This window comes from Oryzias melastigma, linkage group LG19 (genome assembly GCF_002922805.2).
Source record: "Oryzias melastigma strain HK-1 linkage group LG19, ASM292280v2, whole genome shotgun sequence".
Classification (NCBI taxonomy): domain Eukaryota; kingdom Metazoa; phylum Chordata; class Actinopteri; order Beloniformes; family Adrianichthyidae; genus Oryzias; species Oryzias melastigma.
Window position 1 is genome coordinate 7,570,253 of NC_050530.1, and position 21,660 is coordinate 7,591,912.

Below are 21,660 nucleotides of genomic sequence, written 5' to 3' on the forward strand. Positions count from 1 at the left end.
TTAAAGACAACCAAATGTGATGGAGTTCATTATTTATTTATTTTTTTAAGAGGGAAAAATCCTGAACTCGCCTCAGCTGAACAAACGTATTGAACAGGAATAAAAGGAGGAGATTTATTTGAACTTACATTTTAAAGAAAACATGGAGTATGGAATAAAAGAAGAGACAGAGTAAAGAGGTAATGAAGGAAAATTGCATTCGTCTGAGGTCTTTTTTATCTTTTTTTGTTGCTCGTGTATTCAGCTCTTTGTGTGAACGGTACATCAGCTTCCTATTGAATGACAAAAGGTAGACTTTCAATACCACAAAGGAGCAGATGCATAGACTGAGACCAATTAAATTAGTGGTCGCTGAAAGAGGCGGAGGTATGGAGACACTGGCTGAAATGACGGTTCGTTAGAACGGTCGAAGAGTCTATAAGGTTTATTTTTCTGCGCGTTTTAATTTAAATGGAAACGGGTCAATTAAGCAGACTAGAACTTCAGGCAAGGGATTGGATGAGAGGAAACTTACCAGAGTTTCTGTCCAATAGGACGAACAGGATTACAAGGTACACTAATAATCAATGAACTAGTATCAAACTTAGTTAATACTGTAAATAAAGCTCACCGAAGTACAAGGTGTATTGAACTATAGACAAAATAGTCAGATTAGTTCCATTGACTATGAAATTGCGCAAATTTAATTTACAATAAAAAATGTACTTAATGGAAAAACAACAATTCTGAAAAAAAAATTTGCAAGTTGGAGGATGTGGTTTTTGAGGCGTATCGAACACAAAAAAATTGAATGAGTCACTCGATCAACGACTAGATACCACGATTAGGTATCAGGGCGCCACGAGAGGTCCGCAACATCCCACATGTCATCAAAGTTGAGCACGTCATGTGGAATTATTGAATCCACAGCTCCACTGTGAAATCACAAACCACGATTTTCCCAAAATCTCTTCATCCATAGCCACTCCCACGTCCTGAATAAGACGCCGACGTCTCCTTTGATAGACGGTGATGAGCGCTAGTACCATGTCAGTAATTTGAAAGTATCTGCAGTAAATCAAAGTTCACATCCGTGTTTTTGAATGACGTTTCACGTGAGTTTGTTTATTTGCATTAGTATGATTTAATAGAAACACTGTATTTATGAAAGTTTTTTAGACATTTCTAGAATTTCAATAAAGTTTTGTGTGTGTGTGTAAAGGAAATGCAGCCAGGTCATGGACATGGTGGCTCTCTGGATGAAGAAAAATACAATAATAGTAATTTTCAAAAAATCTGGAGATATTATTTAAGCAACATGTTAACATTTTTAGCAATTTTTTTTTTTATCTTCTGGGGTTTTTAGGCTAATTTAAAGGTTAGCTTCTATTTTAGCAACAGGCTAACGTTTTTGACTAAATTAGTTAAGGAATTTTAAGCTAATTTGGAGTTTAGCTAATATTTTAGCAACATGCTAACATTTTTGGTTTGATTTGTTATCTACTAGGGGTTTTTAGTCTAATTTAAAGTTTAGTTTCTAATTTAGCAACAAGCTAACGTTTTTGACTAATTCAATTAAGGAATTTTAAGCTAATTTGGAGTTTATATAATATTTTAGCAATATTCTAACATTTTTGGCTGATTTGTTATCTACTGGGGTTTTTAGGCTAATTTAGAGTCTGGCTTTTATTTTAGCAACATGCTAACGTTTTTGGCTGATTTAATTTACTAAGGAATTTTATGCTAATTTGGAGTTCAGCTAGTAATTAAGCAACAAGCTTACTTTTCACCAATTAGGCCTCTACTAAAGATAAAAAAAACGTAAAATAAATCCCACTTTGAGAAATGCTAGTTCCTTTGTATTATATAGTTTAATGGGCCACATATGAACCCATAGTTGGCATAAGAAGTAGTCCATGTATAGAATACTCAGTTTTTAAAACACAATGTTGTGTTTCGTAAAAAATAAATAAATAAATAACGATAAAGGCTTTAAGTGTGGCTTATAGTGCAGAAAATATGGTATTTAAAACCCCTTTGTTAGGCTTTTGACAACAAGTTTTATAAAAGTATTAGGATTGTAACCATTATATTGTGTCACTATTGTAACAACTGTTAAACTATGTTAAAGTCATACTCCTTTTATCTATTGTAGAAAGCATTCCTACTGGTTTTTGAATTATGAAAATGTCATTTTTAGGAAAAACTAAAATAGACAGGCTAGACTGTGGAGGGGTAAGCCCCCCCCGAATTTCCAATAATGCTTTTGTTTATATTCTCTCCCGCAAGCTTACATAAGCTAACGTTAGCAGTACAAGAAAAAAATAAATAAATAAAGAAATACTCAGAAATGTCGTTCTAATCTTAATTTTTTTTTCGTTATGTCCTCCATCATGAAATAAAAACGCTACAAAAACATGATTAAAACACCAAAAACAAGGTTTTCATGGAGTGGGTCTTTAAAGTTTTAGCATAAAAAAGGTTTTTCTGTCTAATTTCCCAAACATGTTGTGTGTTTCAATTAAAATCCACTTATTTTAGCATCACCTTGAATGGAAGAATACATTGAAAAACTAATTTTTTTTACATATAAGTGAAAATGTTGTCTAGGAGGAAGGGTTTAAACCCCACACATCCTTCCTCAACGATACACAAACTATCTAAATCCAAAATATCTTGGCATGTCAGAAGTATGGGTAGAAGTATAAGAAATATTGATCACTGGGGAAAATTTTAAAGTTTACTTCAATGCACCAACACAAAGTTTGCTGCTTAAAATGTGCCAAAAATATTACAGTTGCAATGGCTCTGTTTCCCTCGCTGACTCAGCAGTTCTGACCCATAACTGCCATTTCAGCAGCTACAGGATAACATCCACCCTGAGCTGAAACCGCGCTTGTGACAACGGTCATTCGGCATCGCTTGCAGCTGTAATTAAATGTGACACTCCCAAATAAATGAACAAATCCATTTCAAAAAGTCATGACCACACATTCAGACTGCTCTGGACTCTATTTTAACAAACTGCACAGTGAGTGTTTGGAACAAGGTTACAAGGATGAAGTCAAAATACACGACGACCTTAAAATTACTTTAATTTTGTACTTGAAAAGTATTTTGTGAACACTTTTCACAGAAAGGTCAAAGAAAAGCTGCTTTTGCTTTTTGTAAGTGTGTTCTAACTCAGACCACAAAGGGGGAAATAATTGATCCTTTTGCACGTAATACGAAAGTTATTCATTTAAAAACCTGGGCTGGAATTTTATTGTAGGACTTTGCATAATTGTTCAATGTCAACAGGCTGTTCTTGCCGTCTCCTGCTCAGCAGACACGAGCAAAGCCTTGAGTAACGGCAGATTACATGAATTTCTCTCCACAGTGGCATTTACAGATACGAGTGAATTTGAACGAGCACAAAGACGTAAGGTGAGCGCGGTTTTTCAGCCGCACTGCAGCAGGATATCTGCGTGTGCAGAAAGAAGCACAGCTGTGTAACTCAGCTTTTCATGGTGTGCGAGGAATGCATTGATTCGCAGACACAATGTGACTCAAACAATGTGGAACATGACAAATATTCACTTGTCAGGGAAGGAATCGGCACTTGAACTGCAACGTGTTACAAATAAGGAGCATGGTCCAAGTCAGTTTCTTTGATATTCTTTGCAATTTAACCAAAACAGACACTCTGCAAATATTTTAAACATTTTTTTAGAAATTTTGTTGGGATAACGCCTCTTTATTTTAAGGAATATAAAGCAAAAAACGACAAAAAAAAATTTATAAAAGTGTAGTAATTAATTTATCACCTCTTTAATGCTAACTGATACACCTCAATTGAAAAAAGTGAATTCACAGAACAAACGTTCTGAATATTTTTTTACATTTAATAACATTAGTTTTATCAAACTAAATTTGTAAGTTGAGTAAACCATCAACTCAAAATGTTCATTTGATGAAAACGAATATTTTAAAATGTAACAAATTACAGAACGTTTGTTAATTGATTCAATATTTCACTTTTTTCAGTGAAATTTGACAGAAAATGTCTCAGCAACAAGAATACAAAATAATGTTTATTTATGGATATCCATCTGTTAACATTTTTTCCCTTTTTTCTTATACAAACATATTTTGTTTTCTCTGTTTTGTCTTTATTTGTTACTTTATTGCATTGTTGGGCAAAAAATACATAAAAAATACAACATAATATTATAGGAGGGCTTACCACAATGTTTAAGGATTGTGATAAATATGTCACAAGTCATCATTTATTTTCAAGTTATATAAGTTTTAAAATATTTTACATTATTTAATTTTAATATAAAAAAAAATATTTACTTTTGTTATTTTTTGTGTACTTTTTGGACATTGTGATTAAGTTTTATTGATTTAACTATTGTAATTCTTTGTATATTCTTCTTAACATGTGTATTTTTGACATTATTTTATGTCGTTTTATTGGTTGGACTATGAGTTCTATCTATCTATCTATCTAGCTAAGTTTGAATAGTTTTTTATTAGTATTTTTATTGGTAGCATCCATGTCTGAATGTTTGAAAATTCTCTTAAAAAAAAAAATGAGTGTATCAGTTTTACAACAAAATAAAACAACAAATGTGTGATAGTAAAAAATAAACAATCGGCAGATCAGTTAGAAATGAAAGTGTCTAAAATACTTGATGTTTGCACATTTTGGAGTTCTTTTAACCTCTGTCATTGTTTATAAACTGCTACAATAACCACCAAAAATGTTTCTGTATAAAAACTAATTTTATTTGAGCATAGTTTAACTATTACATGTGTTATTACTCATTCTTATCACAAAAGACAGCGTTCACAAGTGGATAGCACATTTAAATGCACAAACAATCAGTGTTTTCAGCTGATTTATTGTAACAGCCACATCTTGCGAGAACACGGCATACGCTTTATCAGCATGAAATGGAACTCACAGCTGAGATTTGTCTAATCTTAGTGAAGATTGAGAAAGCTGGGGCTGAATGTGATGAATCCACTCTAATGGATGGCAGCAACTGGAACTGATAGACTTTGTTCTTGCAGTGATTTAACATTGCCATGTTGATGCATGTGAGATGATGTGGTGATTACAGAAAATATGCCAAAATCTGTCCAGAAACGTTAACAAATATGGAAGAAATGTTGAATAGATCTTTTAATAAGCAGCATCTGACCTGATATGACTGGTAGTCTTCATCAAACAGATAAAAACACATATGAAACATATAATTGATAGATCGAGCTAAAAATACCCTATGCCATGAAATGTTTTCCTTTTTGCCTCTTCTGCCTTCATGAAGCTTCTCCGTCTTCTGAAGTGGCCTTTAAAGCCCACATCTGGTTGGTGAGGGTCCATGTCTGCAGCAGATAAAGAAAACCAGAAAGAGAGAAGATTTTACCAGCTTTACAAGCAATAAACACTTAAGAATAACAGGTATTTAAAAACATAAGCATTGGTCACATGCACTCAATGGGGGAGCAGGTTTTTGGGTTATGTCCAGGGCCGGCTCTGGGCATAGGCGGCCGCCTAGGTCACCTATAAATTAATATTTCATCTTCCTTAAAACAAAAACATGATTTTTTTTTCTCTTCACACCTGGAAATAAATTCAGGTGTCAAGGGGTTTATGGGCCAGGATGTCCACACAAACTACTCCAAGTTTCTAATTTTCTCATTTCTAACAGGAGTACACACTTACTTGGCCAATCCAGAGAATTTAGCAAGTAATTAAAAAATTAAACACGTCTGCGTCTTATGTATGTCACCTTTACTTGTTCAATTGTTTGCTATGGCTTGTCACTCGTGGTGTGCTTATACGGGCTCACCAAGCGGTCTACAACCTTGGTAATTCATGTGGGCCACTGCAGGTTTGTCCATTTTTCATGCAGATATAGCCTGTATCTATCTATTAGTGCTGCCACAAACTATCATTTTAATAGTCGACTAATCACGATTATTTTTACCGATTAGTCAACTAGGGCTGCACGGTGGCGCAGTGGTTAGCGCTCTTGCCTCACAGCGAGAAGGCCCCGGTTCGACTCCCGGCTGGGACCTTTCTGTGTGGAGTTTGCATGTTCTCCCCGTGCATGCGTGGGTTTTCACCGGGGACTCCGGCTTCCTCCCACCGTCCAAAAACATGCTTCATAGGTTGATTGGTGACTCTAAATTGCCCCTAGGTGTGAATGTGAGAGTGAATGTGTGTGATTGAGGCCCTGTGACAGACTGGCGACCTGTCCAGGGTGTACCCCGCCTTCGCCCATCAGTAGCCGGGATAGGCTCCGGCACCCCGCGACCCCGAAAGGGATGAAGCGGTCAGGAAAATGGATGGATGGATTAGTCAACTAATCGGGTCATACACAAACTGGATGTAGAGCACACATCTTACCAATATTAGCTTTAAACCAACTAAAAACTATATATATATATATATATATATAGCATTACCTGTGATAATGTTAGTGTGAATGCTGTAAGCTGAATTTGGCTGCTGAAAACGCTGAAGCTGATAGCCAGCTAAAATATTGGCTAAATGACAAATGAGCCTAAAAAACTGAAAAAAGCCTAAATTAACCAAAATAGCTAGCATGCAGCTGAAATATTAGCTAACTCCAAATTAGCCTAAACAAACGGAAAAGTCCTAAATTAGCTAGAATAGCTAGCATGTAGCTAAAATATTATCTAAACTCCAAAATGGCCTAAAAAACTGAAAAAAGCCTAAATTAGCCAAAATAGCTAGCATGTAGTGGAACTATTAGCTAACTCCAAATTAGCCTAAACAAACGGAAAAGTCCCAAATTAGCCAGAATAACTAGCATGTAGCTAAAATATTAGCTAAACTCCAAATTAGCCTAAAAAACTTAGTAAATGCATAAATAGTCCAAAAAGCTAGTAGAATGTCATAACTTTTAACTTCACTACATACAAAGTAATGACTAATCGACTATTAAATTATTCATCGACTATTTTATTAGTTGATTAGTCGACAGTCCTACTATCCATAAGGGTAGTTGTAACTAAAGCTTTGAATAATTGTGGCTTAAACTGTGAATGTAAATGTTCAGTATAATTTCATTTGTGTAAAAAAAATATAATAACTGAGCAGTGTTGTATCCTGCTGCTGAGACATAACTGCATCAAATCTGCTTCTTGAAATCCCTTCAGAGTGATGCTGTTATCACAGATCACCTGCAGCTGAGGTAAGAGGGAAAAAGCTTCCTGTGTACAAGAAACAAAGTCCTCAATGGACCATTTCCACATGAGATTTCAGCTCGCTTCTGTACTTGCGTGACAGCTGTGCTTTTCAGCTCAGCACTTTTTTATTTTCCCTGTGATGGATCTGTGCTGCTCCCCCAGTCCTGCTGTCAATCTTCGACTTTGTCCTCCAAGACTACTTCACATGAGGCTGTAAATCAACCCAAACAGGGCCAATTCCCTCTTTTCTGACTGTGAATCATGGCCTAAGTCTATGAGATGCTTATTCTAAAGTGGTCTGCATGGGTCTTGTACTCAAACCTACAGGAAGTATTTACATAGATTGCTCCTCTGTGAAGTTTATAGGCATATTTAACACTAAACCACAAGTCAAGGCCCAGGGGCCGGATCCGGCCCTCCGGGTAATTCTATCCGCCCCTTCAGATCATTTTATTTCATTGTTATTAATGGCCTGATGTTATCTTGTGCTCATTTCTAACTTGTATAATTTTGACAAAAAACGTTGAAAAATATTGAAAGATATTTAAGTAAGTTGATTTTTTCTGCAATAATATTCCTGCCTTTTTATTATTCATAGTTTTGTTAAAAAGTTATGTTTTTAAAGTTTTAAAATTGGCATTCTGCTAGCTTTTTGGACTATTTTGGCATTTACTAAGATTTCTTTAGGCTATTTTGGGGCTTAGCTAATATTTCAGCTACATGCTAGCTGTTTTGGCTAATTTAGGCTATTCTTTTAAGTTTTTTAGGCGTTTTTGGAGCTAGGCTAATGTTTACATAGCTGTTTTGGCTAAATTAAACTTTTTTGGCAGATTCAAGGGAATTTTGAAGTTTAGCTATATTTTTAGCTACATGCTAGCTGTTTTGGCTAACCTAAGTTATCTTTTTTTAGGCTAATTTGGCATATATCTAATATTTTAGCAGGCTATTAGTTCAGTAAATTTTTAACCTGTTCGGCTCGTGACCTAAGGTGTGTTTTAGATTTTGTCCTCCTGTGCGATTGAGTTTGACACCCCTGGACCAAACAATGTATGACTGCCTTAATTTAATCCAAATTATTTATCTGTCAAACAATAAAACATGTTATTTCATGTTTTGATCACCCTTCTGAAATAATTTAATTTTTCAACTAATTTTTCCATAATCATAAAAAAAGAATACAATTTTTTTTACATAAGTTACATGCCTGTCTTTTTTGTAGTAATAAATGGGATTAAAAATATAGAGTTTTACAAGCAATAGATATCAACAATTAAAAAAAGCATTAAAAATCTAATTGTTAAAGTACTTATAAATTATTAAAATTTTCCCTTTTTCTACTCTTTAAATTGAGGTAATGCTGTCAGCAGGCATCAAAAATACTTATGAATCCATCGACATATCAGCTGATAGTGTAGCAACAAATATTGTTTATCTAAAACTCTTTATTTCCCTCAAAAATAAGAAAATATCACAAAAATGTCCCTTTTTTCTTTTAAAATGATTTACAGGCTACTTTGATAGAAAACCATCTATATCACACTGATTCAATTACAAAGTGACTTTGAGGGGAGCAGTTCGATAGGGGTCCCGTGGAGTCCAGGTGGAACCGGGGGGGTTAAGTGTGTGTGTCGAGGGCAGCGCCAGAGAGGTTTGGAGGTGGAGAAGGGATGTGCTGCACAAACATCTGCTCTGTTTCCGACTAGGAGAGGTTGAGGAACTGCATTCGCAGGTCAGTATCGACAGATGTAGAACACAAGAAGCAAAGATGTTTGTTTTATACTACTCTTTTATTTTTTTAGGATTCAGGAAATTCAAGCCTTCTTTTTCCAAACCAGTGGAACTGCAGGGCAGGAAAAGTGTTTTTCATGTTTGATCTCTGTTGAAAACTATATAATGCTCAAGTGGTTCATTTAAGTTATATTGATTAATGCGCTTCCTGTATATAAAAAAAAGAAGGGAATGAATTTAAATTGCTAAAAGATGCTTCCTAGAAACAGGAAATGTTTTCTGGACTTGTTTTGTTTCTCCATGTCCCCTCCTTCAAAGATTTTTAGGGCATCTGGGATCTGCCCCTTTGAGGAGGGGTACTGTGAGGACTTTGGTTTGTTTTTTGTCAGTTATGTTACGGGTTTTGAATTCTCCCTCAGTCACATCAGTTTCAGGTTTGTCACGATCCACAACTGTCCTCGTTTCAGTTAATTACCATCAGTCTTAAATGCTAGTGTTCAGTTAAATCTTTGAAGTTTCTGCCACTAAGCTCTGTCTCCTGCTTTTGGGTCGTACACCACCTCTTCCCGACACATACTATCTTTTGGTGGGTTACCAGATACTTTGCGCTGTTTTTCATACACTCACAGATCACTTTATTAAGCAAACGTGTCCAACTGCTCGTTAATGCAAATTTCTAATCAGCCAATCACATGAAGCCACTCTATGCATGTTGACAGTTCAAACCAAGAGTCAGAATGAGGAAGAAAGGTGATTCAAAGTGGTTTTGACCGTGTCATTGTTGGTGCCTGAGTACTTCAGAAACTCCAGAAATCTACTGGGATTTTCACCCACAACTATCTCTAGGGTTTACAGAGAATGGTCAGAAAAAGAGAAAATATCTAGAGCGATATCTGTGGGTGGAAATAGTTTGTTGATACCAGAATTTAGAGGAGAATGACCGTACAGGTTCCAACAGAAGATCATCTCTGAATGAGCAACAGGTCCAACCTCCAGCAGCAAAAGACTACACTGGGTGTCACTCCTGTCAGGTAAGAACAGGAAACTGAGGCTACAGTTCATACAGACTCACCGATACTGGACAATCGTTGTCTGGTCTCCATTTCTGCTGTGACATTCAGATGGTAGGGTCAGAATTTGGCATCAACAACATGAAAGAACGGATCCATCTTGCCTTATGTCACCGGTTCAGCCTGCTGGTGGTGGTGGTATAATGGTGTGGGGGATATGTTATTACTACACTTTGGACACCTTAGTACCAATTTAGTTGAAAAGTTGGGACACTACAATTACATGTAATTCATAACTTATTACTTAGCCATTAAGTCATATTTTTATCTTTCTTAATTCTTGTTCTAATTTTATTTATGATCCTTGTTCAAGTTTTGGTCTTTTGTTGTTTTCTGTAATTTTTCAACCTGACTTGAAAATTCCCATCTACTTGTTTTGACCTTGTATTTTTAACAAGTTTTTAACAAGTGACAATAAACTGTTGGTTTCAATACCTGAGTATTGTTCCTGACCATGTCCATCCCTTTATGACCATCTTCTAACGCTACTTCCAGCAGGATAAGGCTCCATGTCATAAAACTGGAATCATCTCAGACTAGTTTCTTGGACATGACACTGAGTTCACTGGACTCAGTCACCAGATCTCAACCCAATAGAAAACCTTTGAGATGTGGTGCAACAGGAGATTAGCATCATGGATGTGCAACTGTGTGATGCTATCACGCCAATATAGACCAAACTCTCTGAGGAATGTTTCCTGTACTTTGTTGAATCTATGCCACCAAGGATTAAGGCAGTTCTGAAGACAAAAGAGGTCCAACCCAGTACTAGCAAGGTAGACCTAACAGAGTGGCCAGTGAGTGTGGTTTCTGTACTACAAACTGAACAATTTATGGTTTCAATGTAACGCTAAATTATCTCAAACAACCAAGATTGTAAAAGGAGATTGAAACCTTTCAGCATACGCTTGTTAATCTCCTAAAATTCAAGTGACTTTCAAGCCAGCCACTAAAACGTGACATTTCTAGGAAGAACCGAGCTCAAGCTGCTGATAAATCTTCCAAAGATGATAAGAAAGAAATGACAAAACGCTGCCGTTGAAAGAGAAGATGTTAACGACATCTCTTAATTTTAATAGTTTCACCTTCAAATACTCACAGTGTTTGGCTTAGAAATGGATATGGCAATTTATTTTCTAAAGGTTATGTGATTAAGAAGGTAAAGACAAAATGTTTTATCTTTGTGGCCTTTCTAATAAACACTCACATCAACCAATTACACTCACATTCTTCTCAGGGTGGATTCTTCCCTGTGTTTGTGTGAAAAACGGTGTTTCATTATTATCTACCACACACAGACAGGAAGTGTGGAGCACCGGAGAAATTGGTGCTGGAGACCAAAGCTCTACATGCATGGAGACAGATGATGAATGAGCTTTGCGCATGTTTGTGTGTGTGTAAAAAAAAAAAAAAGTGTGTGGTTAATCACATTTCAAATTAAAGTAAGGGATTTTGTGCAAATATAAACTAGCAATTCATTCCAATGTTGAGGGTTGATCTCTGTTCAAATTTTATTTAGTGTCAACGATTGAGAAACAATATAAAGCTGTGAAATAATAAGGTTGTGGACTTTTAACAAGCTCATTCCTGATTGGCGAGGGTGGTTGTCATGGAAACGTAGACTCAGACCAATCACTGCTTACTGGTAAAATCAACATATCACAAAAAATGGCAACTTAATTGACATAAATTCATTGGAGCCATATTTTATGGGTGACGTCACACTCACTGGGTCCACTTGTCATGTACAGTCAATGAGTCAGACCCGATACTTTGGTAAAGTACTGAAAATAACCTGCACTTTTCTCTGATTATATTTTACAGTAGTAACATTTTTGCAAAACATTTAATTCAAAGAAAGATGTAACTAAACTTTTAGCTTTGAGTATATTTTGAAATAATTTATGATGTCAGCTGCTTGGTGCAGTGGGATTCATGTGTTGTCCCTCTTTTCCACTCCCCTCCAAGGGGGGCAGGAGAGATTCTAGATTCCTGTCCTTGGCTGTGGACCTCACCTCTGGCTCATCTCACACCCCAGTTCCATCTGGATGAAGGATAGTCTGTGCTCCTGTTCTTGGCCTACACATTCTCATCCCCAAGTTGTCACATATTGACGTTTGGTTATGGGTCTAAGGGCAGGGATGTCCATTTTAGTTCAGTCTGTTTAGTTTATTTTAGCAATCAGCTATTGTTTATATTTTATGAATGATTTTATGTTTTTGGACAATTACTGGTGTGAAGCCTGTTGAGTCAACCGTGTGGTTATATAGATACACTGAATTGAATTGCTTTCTTAAATGAAAGGTCAAGTCTGTCTTAGACTTAGAAGTACTGAAAGATAAAAGAGTTGACAAAACTGCACTGAGGTTGCTTACATTTTAGAGAAACTGACATATATAAATAAAATAGACAATTTTACTCATAGATGTCTTTTACTGAAGTAAATGAGTTCAGGGAAAGATGCAGAAGTAAAGGAAAGATTTTATTTTTCTAGTGCAACTCAAAAAATGCTTAACATTATCAATCATATTGAAGAATAAACTGGAAAACACACATTTTTCCTATAAATAAAGAGCAATTGAAATGTTTTAAGCTTAGTCGCTATTGTAATGTGTGCTGTGACAAATACACAGAACTCAACAATAAAAAAAAAATATATATGTTTAACATTTAAAACTAAAGCAAATCAATTATAAATTTAAAGGAACAGTTTTTCAACATAACCAACGCTGAGAAAAGTGGCTTTTCTCCAACAGAATCCACTGATTAACGATGATAAGAGTTACGATATTTCAAAGAACTCCTGTTATTTAGGGATTATTTTCTTAATTTTCATGTTCAGGTTATGGACTATGTATCAGTCTTCTCTCACAGGTGACATTACTTTTTTTTTTTTTTTTGACCCAATATTTTGGACACCTGCTAAAGCCAGTGAACAGACGGCTTCTAGGTCAAAACATGGATGAATATCAGCTGATTATACTGGTGGAGGAAAAACACAGATGCTACCCAATTACAATAAAAGAGATGGATGGCATCTGTGGTCACAAGACCAGATCTTATTTATTTATTAGTTTAGTAGACAGCAACATTAAAAAGCGTGCCTAAAAAAACACCTGTTAACCAAAAGGCTATTTTTCATCTTTTGTCTCTGGACAGGTGACATATTTTTCCCCTAATACAATATACATGTAAATGAGAATTTCAAGCATATTAACGATGTAAAATGATACAAAATAAAATGTAAATATGAATGTGTATTAGAAATGTAGAACACTATTAATGACATCTAAGTCCTAACAACACAAAGTCCTGGCAGTTTGGTGAGGATAATGTGTATATTATTTGTCATATGAATCCAATCATTGTTAAACCTCTAACTATAGTGCTGCCACAAACGATTATTTTAATTGTCGACTAATCACCGTTTATTTTTTCCGATTAGTCAACTTATCGGGTCATGCACAAACTGGATCTAAAGCACACATCTTCACCATTATTAGCTTTAAACTAACTAAAAACTAGATATATAATATTACCTGCGATAATGTCAATATGAATGCTGTAAGCTGAATTTGGCCCCTGAGGATCCTAGTGGTGATAACTGAAGATTCTGAAATTGATTGCTAAAATCGTTGAAGCTGAAAGCCAGCTAAATATTGTTTAAATGCCAGATTAGCCTAAAAAAACTGAAAAAATAATAAACTAGCCAAAATAGCTAGCCTGGTGCTGAAACATTAGCCAAATTTGAAATAGTCTAAAAAATTGAGAAAATCCTAAATTAGCCAAAATAGCTAGCATGCAGCTGAAATATTAGCTAAACTTCAAAACAACCTAAAAAATATAAAAAAATACTAAATTAGCAAAAGTAGCTAGCATGTTGCTGAAATATTAACTATATTAGCCTAAAAATTTAGAAAATTCAAAATTAGCCAAAATAGCTAGCCTGACGCTGAAACATTAGCGAAACTTGAAATAGTCTAAAAAATTGAGAAAATCCTAAATTAGCTAAAATAGCTAGCATGCAGCTGAAATATTAGCTAAACTTCAAAAGAACCTAAAAAATAAAAAAAATACTAAATTAGCAAAAATAGCTAGCATGTAGCTGAAATATTAGCTATATTAGCCTAAAAATTTAGAAAATTCAAAATTAGCCAAAATAGCTAGCATGTAGCTGAAATATTAGCTAAACTCCGAAATAGACTAAAAAACCTTAATAAATGTAAAAATAGTCCAAAAAGCTAGCAGAACGCCATAATAACTTTCAATTTGACTACACTCTGACTCCATATATTATAAAGTAACGACTAATCGACTAAATTAATTGTGGACTATTTTAATAGTCGATTAGTTGTCGATTAGTCGACTAATCGTGGCAGCCCTATCTAACAGACAAACATAGTAACACTATGTATAGAATTCTATCCCACGACTGTCTGACAGAGTATATGCTAAGAAGTAAGCTTAAAAAAAGGATAAAAGTTTGATGACTGAGTATGAAAAGACTTTTCAATGAAATATGAGAAAATGTAGCCTAGTATACACTATTAAGGTCAAAAAAGGTCAATATGCTCTAAAATGACCAAAGAATAGTGCAGTTTTCTGTCAGGGTTAGGGTTAGGGTTAAAATGGCGTGTTGTGTATGAAGAGCTGAGTGTTCTCCAGGTCAGTGTCAATGTCAAAAAAATAATAATTACCCAGCTTAAAATCTCGAAGATACACTATTCTTAGATACACATGTGCTTTACAAGAAAGTCTATAGAAACATTGAGACTTAATCAGAAGTTTGTTTCTCACTATGACTTTACACGCATTTTGTCTTGCTTTGTACTCTCACAACACGCTACATAAAAAACACAATAGCCCAATCAACATAATTATTAGCTTGAAAACTTTATTTTCCCAGTGGTGTTCGGAACAGAAGCTTTGGGCTATGCTAATTTTCATCTATTCACTGAGTTTTAATTAAGACAACAAGGATTTAGCGTCCTCCAATAATGACTCACGGGAAAGATTCTGCCTCATTTGCTTCTAATGCTCAGCAAAATAAAGAAAAAAGGTTCAAGACACATCAGTTTGGGGCTTAAAATTAATTGGGCATATCACAAGGAATGCACTTGGAAGATGATGGGAACACAAGCCCAGATTACCTTTTTTTTCCCCGTGTTTTTGTGAAGAATACATCTGCGAGGTCATGTGAAACGTCCTGAAACAGATTAAGTGCAGATGTATTTTTAGATAAGAGGTTTCTCTTTTGAAATTCTTTTTTAAACAACTTTTTTTCATTATTTAAATTCAAAACGACAATACATTTTACCCCCTCAAGAAAAACAAACACACGCATAAAGGTTTGGCGTCGAGGGGAATCTTCATGATGGCAGGAATTCAGCTTAAAGCACCTCCTTTGATCATAGCCGCAAAAACTTCAAAGAAACTAAAGAGTTCTGTTCAGCATTTATTGAAACATTTTTTAGAAGTGAAAGAGTCTTACATGGAATTGAGATTTTTTTTTTTCTATGATGCTTGACACTAAAATATTCAGATGTAGAACTCTTGGGATCCCACTGTTTGCTGTTTTGTCAACTGTCAAACTGTCAAATTAACAAAGAATACATGTAAAAATATATATATTTTTTATGTTTTATTAATGCACATTTATAAAAATATAGCGCCTGAATGGCTAAATGGTAAGACTGGCAGATGGGAAACCAGGGTTCACTTCCCAGGTGTCACAATGAGCTGAATCCAGTGTGGGTCCTTAAAGGGTAACCAAACACTAACTCAACTTTTTTTGGCTGTTGACCTCAGTAAATGGGGTTTTACCTGTTGGCCATTGCCAATTTTTTGACAAATTAAAATAAAATAGTTTAATTCTTAAAAATATAGTCAAAAACAGTAAGTGTGCTGCCCCCTACAGGTTGAATTGATGTATTACAGTTGATTTTTTGTGATTGGTCAAACCATTTTCTGCCGCTCCAGTAATGATAACACTTGTTTTCCCTAAGCCCCACCCCTCTGACTGGATTTTCAAATTCCGGCTGTGGGTGGAGTCAGCCACCAACTTCCCTGTTTGGTTACCCTTTAAGGTGCATTCACACTGAACGCCATTCACGGGGCGGAGGTGGCCAGTTTCAATGATAAATCAATAATACTGTCGCAAAGTGAGGCAATCTGAAGTCCTGTGACGTGATTTGAATGCTGAGCGCGGCGCGAAAGTCTCCCGGAAGCTCAGTTGAGGTGCGAATTGGGAGATGGAGCTAAATTTGAATTTCTTAAGTTTGACAAGTCGTCGCATCGCATCTACCAATCAGGAACTCAGCTTTGGGCACATGACATTTCCAGTGACTCAAGCAGGAGGTATAATATGTAAAACTTCACATTAACCCAGATTTATGAAGGCAATTTGTCTTATTTCAGACAATTTTTTAAAATTAAATATGAAATTCACTGTAATTTTGGCAAAAATGATTTGAGATTTAACTCTGTTCTATGTGAAGAAAAGAGCATCCTATTGCAGAAAGTTTTAATTATATAGTTCATTCACATTTGATTTTATTGTAGCTCTGAAAAAGTTTGGACAGTTGCCTCAGGTGTTCGTTATGTCACCATCATGACTCTGTTCTTTGGTTTTTCATATGTTCATCCGTCACTTGAATGGTTAAAATCACAGGGGGGTAATCAAGACTCAAGCTACAAGACAAGTCCATCCTTCCAGCAACAGAACTGATTGACTCCGACTACTGGACCTTGTTTGCTGCTTTCAGAGCTGCTCACATAAGACTTTCTGGCGTCTTTAAATGCATCTATAAAAGATCCTCATATACACCTGCAAACTCCTTTTTTATTGTACGAAACAGTGACTCTTCCCTCATCTGACCTTTCAGCTCATCTCAATAAACTCCTTTTATGTCAGGCAACATTTTACCAATTTTTAGCTGACATTTATATTCTTTCTATTTTTTCTAAAACAAAAAATGATTTCTCCTTTAGTCCCTGTTGTATTTACACTTCTGTATTTTTGATGGATAAACACGAGTTTTAGGCATCTAAAAAGTACTGAATAAGATGTGTGGTTTTTAAATTTCACTAATACTTCTGGGATTTTTGATGATCAATAGTTCAGTAGAAATTTCACAATTTTAAATCTTTTTCTGAAGCCACTTATCTGTCTTCCTAGGTACCAATATTTTTTGTACTTTTGTTTTCTTTGACTCTCTGCTTTACCTAAAGCAAAAAGTAAAAAACATGAAAATAGATAAATCATGCTGCCTAAGATCTCTTCCCTGATCTTTGGTGTCCTGCAGAGGAAGCTGATCAAACGCATCACGCAGGGCGGCTCCTCTGTTAGACAGCAGCAGCCTTCTTTTGGTTCTTCAAAGCTTTGATCAATGTTCTTAATTCTGCTTGATACGATGAATTGGCAGATACCAGGTGCTTCCTTATCCTAATGTTGGAGGGGATGACAAATTTTGAAAAGAAACTTAAAATGCAAATCATCAACCATAAAGCTAGACAAGTTCCCTGTCAATTGATTGGTCAATTTGTTTACAGCGATTGCTTTCCCATTCATTTAACGTTTCAGAAACATTCCAGTGTTGTCAGTTTGTTGTTTTAGAAATGAAGTGATGCGCAATTCTCAATTGACAATTCAATTTGAAATTTGATCATGCAATATGAAAATGGATTTTGTAATTTAGAATTTAATATGAAAAGCAGCAAATGTTGCAATTCCTCAAAACACCACTATAGACTGGGGAGCAAATTTTCCATTGACTCCAATGTATTAAAGTCAGAAATAAACATATTAAAAGCCCGGTACACCAGACTGATATGGAAGTTTGCTTTACTCCTAATTCAAAGTGATATGTTGATCATGTAGTTTGAAAATGCATTTTGCAATTGACAATTCAATATGATTTTCAAATTTAGGATTCAATGTGAAAAATTACAGTTGAATCTTACAAATTTATAAATCAAATTTTAAATGAAAGCAAAATCAATTGCATTTCAAATTACGATGGGATTTTGGTACCATAATGCACTTTGCAAATCAATATTGAATTTGGTCATGTATTTTTTTAATGCATTTTTAAATTTACAATTCAATAATAAAAAATATGACAATTTTCTTTTTTGTTTTAAATTAATTTTGAAGTAACTTAAAATCTGTTGCACTGTAATTTGCCATGGTATTTATGTATTGACATTTGAAATTGTACAAAACAGCCCCCCCACGTGTAATGTATTTTAATCTGCATGAAAATTCAAACTGAGAAGGGAAACTCTTAGGCAAATACATTTCCTTTAATTTACCTAACCCACAACAATTTAAAATGTGATTGATTTAGCTTTTGTTAATATTTTGTTTTGTAGAATTAAATTCTAATATTGAAATCTAAATTGTAAATTTCCTTTTTAAATTGCACGATCAAAATCAATTTAAAACATGGAGGAAAAAAAAATTCTATGAATTTCAGTTTAATATATTGGGCTTTAAATATGTTTATCTTTGCTCTTACTTTATAAATTTGGAGTCAGTGGGAAATTGCTCCCTTCTGTCCTGAGTCTCTAGTGGTGTTTTAAGGAACTGCTCCATTTGCTATCAGTTTTGGTGCAATTCAGAAAAGAATTGGATTTATGGTCACCACCTTAAAAAAAGAAGTTCACCAAATACACTGTAAAAGTGCAGCATAGTGCAAAAAGGGTGAGAAAAAAAATAGAGATGTGTGTTTTTGGGGGAAAATTATCGTAAAGTGAGTGTTAAAATCTGCATAATAGTTACACTGTAACAAAAGGGAAATATAAAAAAACTTTTGCCCAAACATAATCCTGCAAAATAAATTCCAGCTTCTTAGTTTTTGAGATATGTGTTTAAAAAATGCTAGGAAAAGATGTAATGTCAATGATTTAGGAAAACATAGGTTCTCTATATTGTCTTTTCAGCCTCCTGTTTTCTATTTTTAATCTGAGTGAACTCTCAGACAGGCTTTGTAAAGGCTGCCAGCACAGACCACAGAAGGTCACCGTGGCTGAATTTTGTATGTATGCGCCGCAAACACGGGTCTGAACACTGCAGCGCTAAGAGCAGAACAGCAGGGTGATATTCTGACATGAAAGAAAACAAGAGCGGAGAACTTTTACCGCTCAGCATGTCTGCAGAGCTGGTTCGAAAAGCTACTGCCGAGCTGATGAGAGGGAACTGAAAAGGACAATTAAAAATACAACATGAGTCCACTCGCTATGACTCACACATCACAGGCTCCAAGTAAAGCGTGTAAAACAAAAGTGCAAGAAAACGACTGGTGTCCTTCTGTATCCATACATTTGGAACTGAGAGTAATTTTCTGTCAGGAGGGTTTAAGAATGTCTGACCTGCTTTGACGCACAAACTCCACAGAGCTCTTCTGAGCCTTTGCAGCTGAATAAAAGGAAAAACAGATAATTAACTAAAGTAACGTTTGGAGCAACTGACCCCGCATTCACCAACCATCTCTATCTTTTTTATTTTATTATTTTTGGACTTTAAATCAAAGATCTGGCAACACATCTTTTCTCAAATTCTGATTATAACATTTTAGTGATCAACTATCATTTTCAGCTCTAAATAGCATCATAATTCTTTTGGATTTGTTATTTTGGCAATAAAAAAAAGGATTGTATATGTATTAAATAGACATTGTATATTTAAACAAAGTATAATTAGAAAAATATAAAATTTAAAACAGTTTTAAAACTCAAAATTGTAGAAGAAAATATAAGCAAATAAAAATATACATTTGGAAATTAAAAAAATTAACTTTGAATACATTTTGATAATTAAAAAAAGTATGAAACTTGAACTAAAAAAAACTAATTGTATGTGGGGGTGGGGGTCCTAGTCTATTGATTGACATTCCTTTAAAGCCCCTCCCCCACGTAACACTAAAGTGCATTTACAACAAATGTGATTCGCATGGCGGAAGCAGCCACTTTTAATTTTATGTACAGGTGCGAATTGAGGCGTTCTGAAGTTCTGCGGTGCTTTTTGAGTGGCAGACGCAGTGTGGTGGTCTTGCAGCAGCTCCATTTGCGAGCAGCAAAGTTGTTGTACTGCGAAAGAGGGGCGGAGCCATTCAAATTTGTTGCGCGAATCGTGTGAATGCACCTTTAGGCAAAACTCCGAAAATGAAACGTTGGAACTGAGGATTGAAAAAAAAAGTTGAAAATACTTTAAAGCAGTTGTTTTCTTTTAAGATTAATATCAGATTTTTCATTCACTTTATTCTAATCCTAATTTGACCCCATACATTTCCCTATTATTAACCCCATTGGCCTATTATTATTGAATTCCAAACCCAAGACAATGTTAGGCAAATTTTGCTAAAGTTTTGCTCTTTAACAATTTCACTTTCGATGATTTCCACTACATATCCTGATTATTGCACAAAATAAACTCAAATTCAACATTTTGTGGTCTTTTGACTGTGATAAAACTGCAGTAACATCATTAAAACCTTGTAAGAAAAATAAGTAAAAGGATTTCTTTTTTTTTATTAAAGTTTTCTAATGTCTAGAGCCCTGTAGGGGATATTAGAGGGAATTTTATGTGTGTGTTCCCTCCTTTTTGTTCCCCTGACAAAAAGTGTTAACACTTATGTTCTTCCTTTTTCCACATTTCTTGTGGCAGGAAATTATCTACAGACTTTCGAAAAAGTGACTTACTCTTTGTGCCTGGATGACTTTCCACCTTCAGTCCGAAGACCAGCAGACTCTTCTGGCTTCAGCTGCAAGTGGATTCGAACAAAGACGGACTAAAGGACAAAAGCTTGATCTTTTTTTTTCTCAAATATTTCAGATTGATATGAGAGAAAATTAGCTTTACTAAACACTAATAAGATTGGAAAACTATAACTATAACAATATATATATATATATATATATATATATATATATATATATAATAAATATATATAATTATCATTTTTTATTTATTTTTAAGGAAGCATTTTGCATTCAATGAAAGAAAAAAAAGACATCCCTCTTTTTAATGCAGTTTGCTTCTGAAAAGACTAGAACAATGGATAAACAATAAAATAAATAATTTCAAGTTACTTATTTTTTTAATTTTCATGCATAGAAAAACCTGTATATAAATAAATATATGCAACATTTTGCCTTATTGTGTGTTCTTACAGATCAGTCTGTTGTAGTTGTGAATCTTAGGCCTGGTTCTCACTAGATGCGGAAACGCCGCGGAGCAGCGCGGAACGGAGGTCGCTTCCATTCGGTGCCCTTGTTGACGAATTGTTTTGGTCACACCAGGCGTGAAGCGCCACGGTCCTCTATGGAAGGCTCACAGCGTTTGGATGTTTTTGACGTCTGGTCTATTTTGTGCGCGGGCTGCGTCATATCTGGCAGGAAGTTACTTCAAGATCCATAAAAAAAAAACTTTTATTTTCAAAATAAAACCAATTTTGCATGATAAAACACCACGATTGACAAATGCACAATCACAACACACTCACAAAAAATTAATACACACTCAAAAGAGAAGTCTCAAAGAGAAGTGTGTGTCTATCCAACAGATATATTAAAGAAGTTAAAGGGGTAGTAATGGGGTTGTGGGTCTTTTTCGGTGTTAACTGTATTTCGCCTTATATTTACCATTTCCAAATGTTTTGGCGTGTTTTGAGCA

General features: G+C 35.0%; 1 long non-coding RNA gene across 2 annotated transcripts in view; it reads right to left on the reverse strand.

Annotated features, from left to right (window-relative positions):
* Positions 1 to 4,793: 4,793 nt before the first annotated feature.
* The window catches only part of LOC112154408, a 67,883-nt gene continuing 51,016 nt past the window's right edge, over positions 4,794 to 21,660 (reverse strand). For both annotated transcript variants that reach the window (XR_004949781.1, XR_002920636.1), the window contains one exon: positions 4,794 to 5,355. This is a non-coding gene — a long non-coding RNA (uncharacterized LOC112154408). The remainder of the gene's footprint in view (positions 5,356 to 21,660) is intronic.